A 6000-nucleotide genomic window follows, 5' to 3' on the forward strand; every position below is an offset into this window, starting at 1 on the left:
CATGTTAGCTAATCTCCAAAGGGGTACAGGGATTTGAACTCATAATCCATATGAGGCAGGGCATAAACAAAAAGATAACTGAGAACGAGATATGCTAAGTATCAGATATACCTTAATGACAATACAGAAAGAAATTCAAAGACTTCTAATGACCTGAATGGTGAAGATCTCATGGAGGAGGTGAGATTAGAATTAAGACCATAAGAAAGGGGAAGAAATGGTATTCAGAATGGGAAAAAGGCACAAGGACAGGTAAACAATGACAATTACTTGGCTATCTTTATAGGAAAGAATTAGGAGACAATATCATAGGGTGAAGTAGGGCATGTTGTAGAGAACTTTAAATGGTGTAACTTGATACTATTTAACATTTCTTAAGCATATTCTATGTACTGTATAAAGTACTGAACAAAGTAGGAGAAAGTAGTCACAGGTAAATGTAACAAAAGATCTCAAAGATGTTACAATCCAGAATGGGAGACATGAAAAAACAAGTAATGATAAAACTCTGAGGAATGAAATTAGAACTAAATAGACATACAATAAGTAGTTGTGTAATGGGAACACAACTGGGGTGTATTCTTTCCATAGAATTAGAGTAAACATTTGTTTTGGTAAGTTTTATATCTAAATGGAGGACTGGGAGGTATAATAAAGGGTTGAGTAGTCTGATAAAATCTACTTCAAACTTTCGACCTTAGCTTAAGAAACCTTTCTATAAGCTCCATGTTATCTCTTTGGATCATTACAGAAACATTCTATTTCTTGGATGACACCTTAAGAAATCTGGCTTAGAGTGCAAAGACATGGGTTCAAGTCTCTCTTATTTATACAACTCTGAGCAAGTCATTCACTCTATCTAAGCTTTAGTTTCCTTATATATAAACTGGGGAAATAATTTTATATATATATATATATATACACACACACACACACATATATATATATAATATACCTTTTTTAAGATCTCAGAAATGTAACAAATCCAACATTGCAAATATTGAAATGTATCAAGATAAAAAAGCCTAATATTTTAAACCAATCTGCAAATGTTACAGGTAGAAAATTTCATATGCCAAATTCATTGTAATTACATAAGTGTAATGTGATTATATAAATGACATATTTTTCAAATCTGTGATATTTAAAGGTTTGGTTATACCATACTTATGAAATAAGATTCCTGAAAAATTGCTTATACAGTACGTTGGTAAGTTAAATTATTTAATGGCCATAAAATGTTATTATTTACAGGAACTTCAAGGTCAAGTTAATGAAAGAAAGAATTAAGCACTAAGTATAATGGGAACCAGGAAATTTACTTATACAACAAATATTTGTTGAAAGCCTCCTTTGTGCCTGGTACTCCAAACCATGCTCAAAAATTTCTCTTTTATTATGGGACATAAAATTTTTTAAATAAATACAAATAATTCTAATGGAAATAATGGGAAGTAGTTGAGAATAAGGACTGTAGGAGAGAAGTGCAGTATGGGTACTACTTTCAGGATGGTAAGAAGAAAGTAAGATTCTGATTCAAAAGGGAGGAAAACAGATTTTGGTAACATTAGTTTCTCAAGTTTGCTGAGAATATTCCTAAGTGAATACTGCTTCAAGTGAATGATTAATTCCTATCTTATCTAATTTAAAAATCCATATGCTCAGCTACGTGGTTTGGTTTTAAAAAGATATACTTTCTTTACACTGGAGAAGAATTTAGAAAAAATTCCAAAATAATGCAATAAAAATGATAAGTAATTTCTTTAAAAATAATAAGAACAAAATAAATAAATATTCCATAGAAATAGAAATTGTTAGTTCATCATCAACAAAAGCTCCTAATGAAATACTAAACAATATACTTGAGACAAAATAAAACAAAAACAAAACAAAACAGTAATCCTATAGGGAATGCTTGAGATGCAAAAAGTATAAAGAGCAAAGAAAGTGGCAAATGCAAATGAACATTGATAATATAGAATTGTAATTAATAGTTTTTTATTATGTTTTAAAAGTTGAATTAAAATATATGAAAAAATTAACTTACAAGTAGGTAAGGGGAAACAGAATCGAAGTATTCTAAGGTCTTTGTATTGCCTTGGAGGAAAGTAAAGATATTGATTAACGAAGACTTCGGTAGGTTGGAAATTCTGGGGTAACCACCAAAAGAATAGAAAAAGAGTATATAACCTCCAAATTAGTGTGTGTGTGGGAGATGGAATAACTTAAAAATTTCAATTAAACCAAAAGGACACAATAGTATGAGCATCTAAGATCACACCATTTCCATCTATTTTTGAGGTATGTTGGGGACATGAAAAGAGGAGACTGCCCAACTCAAATGATTCTGCCTTGGCCACATCTATGCTATCTGCCTGTCCACAAAGGGTAAAGACCCCTGACTCCAACTGCACTAATCAGATTCTCTCACAGAAACTTAAGAACATACACATAGATGATAAGTTAGCAGGGCTGAAACACATGACAGCAGCAGCCCAGAAAAAGTATCCATGAGCTCTGTGTCTCCCCAAGGTCCCTGGAGGAGCCCTGGTCCCTGTCCTCCTGTCCTTCCCAAGGCCTCGCTGGTCAGCTCCTCCTTTGAGTCTGTGAGGTTTCCCACGTGCTTCCAATACATTCTATCATCAAACCTTTCCCCTACATCCTCTTTTTTCCTTGCTTAATTGACCTCGATTTGCTTGAAACAAAAGAAATTTAACTGATGCCAAGAATTATTGTGGCTTATGCCAGATATATTTTCACTCTCCTACACAAAAATCCAAATGTTTGGCATAGATGGTTAAGTTGTCTTCTTAGCAACAACTTAACCTGAAATGACGCTGAATTCTTTAACTATCATCAAATATTCAAGATGTAGCCCATATGGAGTGGGCATTCCATTGGAGGGCCTTGGCTCCTACTTAATGCTCCTTTTGAGGCCATACTTACCACATTGTTATACCTTCCAAAACATATCCAAAACCACAGCACATTAATGAGAAAACTGTTTTATCGAAGCTCCTCTGGAGTCTCTGAAAGAGAGATCACATTCCATACATATTTAACCCATTACCCTATCAGACATCATTTCTCTTCTCACCAAAGAGCCCACCTCTGCCAGTTGCCTCTTCTCTCCTCTTTCTTTCCTCCCGCCCAACTTTAAAACTTCTCTTAAGAAAGTCAGCCTTTGCCCTCAGCTGTATATCCATTTAGCAGAACAAAACGCTGGTAGTTAGCAGCGTTTTAGGGCTGGAGATCTTGGTTCTTCTACTACCCTGTGATCTTCCTCAATAACTGTGAGTCCCTCAAGGGTGGGAACTCTATATCACTCCTAACACCTTGATTAGTGCCTGGCACGATAGGCTTTTCATAAAGAGTTGTTGAATGGATTTTGTACATGTTTGTGCACCTCATAGAGACTAGAAATGTGCATCACATGAAATATGTGCTTGATAACTGGTTCTTGAACAGATAACTGCATCACCACTATTGGAGCCTGTAAGAATACTAAAGGTTGTGACACTGGACTAAGAACTACAATGTATAAAGTTAGAGGTAATCAAATTAATAATGAGCATACTAACAGAATAGACCATTAGCTCAATTTAACCATTGATTAAACTATGATGCTTTAGTGTTCTATGTGAAGGGTGAGAACCATATGGAAGAAAGTTTGAAATTGAGAAGATCAGTCTACTTTTCTATTTCAAAGATGGTAGAAAAGTAGATAAACCATGGGGAGGACTTCATTTCTATGGATATATATCTAAAAACAAAATCACTATTGGCTTAAAAGTAAAATTCAGACAGTATCTATACAAGGCTAAAATATCTAATCTAAGTAGAATTATGAAATAAAATACAGGACATTGGGTTAAATTTGAGTTTCAGATAAAAGACATATAATTTTTTTTTTAAGTATAGTATGTCCTAAGTATTGTATGGGACATATTTACACTAAAAAAAAAAAAAAAAAAAAAAAAAATTCCTTATTTATCTCAAATTAAAATTTGACTGGATATCTTATATTTTTATTTGCTAAATCTGGCAACTCCAAATCTATGGAAATATATACTCAGTCCATTGTCTAGATATCTGACCTGTGTGTCAATTGGATAAATTAATCTTTTTTTCATATAGATGTCTGGCTATTGTATTAAGTGTTAAAAGCCCACTTTTTCTAATCCTTACATCTCTTCACTCCTTTCCTTTCTTAACTGCAAGTGTTCAGTTGAAAGAAAAGTCTTTTCTTGCTATCCCCCCAATTCACAAGGACTCAAGGACCAGAGCTTCTGAGTAATTCAGTTATTATTGACTTTCAGTGAAGGTGACATTGATAAAAGGGGTCAAAATGACTACTCTGGATATTAAAGATCTCAAAGTGTGAAAAAGCTCAAAGTGACAAAACCAAGTCATCCTTGATATGTTTTCCAATCTGAGTCACGCAGCCCTGGCCATAAGGGACCATGCCAGAAAAGCCAATCTTAAGGAATGTGTTCATAATTTTTCATAACAAATAATGACCAATGTGGGCAAAAGAAACAAAGATGCTCTCCATATCCACAAATGCTGGGATTGAAGGTATGAAATATTGGTGGAAGTGGAGGAGAGGAAATTGGACAAAATACAGAGGAATTTATACAGCAACAAAAAGTTGTAATTGGGCTTGATGCCATTTTGTTGTTGTTGTTGCTGTTGTTGTTGTTGTTGTAGTTCAGATATATATATATGGAAACTTCAACCCATTTTAGTTAGTGGTAAGGCCTATCTAGATTAGAAGAAAGTTTGATTTAAAGGTCCTTTAAAAAAGGATTAATTCTATTCTCTTCAAGTATATATTCTAATTGGAATTAGATTGACCAAGTGGAACTGTTAAAAGTCTTACTTTAATGAATAGGTAAGAGTAAGATACATGATCAAAATGACAAAAAGCCACCCTAAGCAGGGATTGACTTCTTATGGCACTACTACATAATTCATATTAATTAAGATAAATAATAACAAAACAAATTTGTTATAAATTTATTGGATACAAGTGTGCTATAATTCTTGGGGTGTCTGCCTGGCTCATGAAGATTCTTCTTTTTCTAAAAATGGGTCCAGAATTCAAGAGTGAGCTCTTAATTGACTTAGTTATTCAATCCCTTGTCCATAGCTGATTGGTCCAGGGGCTAATACTTTATCCAGGCTGGACCAATCAGAGTAACTCTCTAAGATTTTTTTCAAACTGAAACTTGAATCCAAGCCCTCTTTGGAGGTGATGAGTCTTGGGAGATCGTAGTACCATGTTGAGGAATCCTAACTGCAGTAGAACGAATCTAACATGTAGAGAGAAACAAAGACATAGAGCATGTGTCCTGTTAATTCCAGTCCCTAGTTCCAGTTGTCCACAAGGCCCAGCTGTTCCCCTCTACCTCCCACTACCATGTGAACTGCTGTGTGTGTTTATCTAACAAATTCTCTTTTTTTTGCCTATGTTTACTATATTCCTGTCATTTGTAATAAAAACACCCTAAATAACATAGCATTGTGTGTCATGTGCTGTGCTGCTTCTTGGGGCATATGGAGATGTATAGAATAGGGCTTTTATCCTTAAGGATGTTACAGTTTTCTGTATCAACTATAATATAGGGTGGAAAGTAATAAATGCTGCAAGAGAATTCAAGAGCTGTAAGAAAGCAAAGATGGGAACAATAACTTCTAGTAAGAGGGTTTCGGGACAACTTCTTGTCTGAAACAGCTTTTGAGCTTACTAAGGTAAGATAAGATTTGATCATGTGGTGATAAGGGAGACAAGCCCTTCAAGACAGAGAAAATAACATGAGCAAAGATTTAGCAGCAGACAACATGAGGTATGTGTGGAAAATAGCCATGCCTAACAGATCAAATCATTTAGCAGCAATGGGGAGACCTGAAGATTTTTAAGCAAGAAAGAAATGTCTTTGGAATAATAAATCTAACAGTGGATTGGAATGGAAGAGAGAATAGGGTTGTGTAGTTAGG

The sequence above is a fragment of the Pteropus medius genome, unplaced genomic scaffold (assembly GCF_902729225.1).
Source record: "Pteropus medius unplaced genomic scaffold, Ma_sr-lr_union100, whole genome shotgun sequence".
Lineage (NCBI taxonomy): Eukaryota > Metazoa > Chordata > Mammalia > Chiroptera > Pteropodidae > Pteropus > Pteropus medius.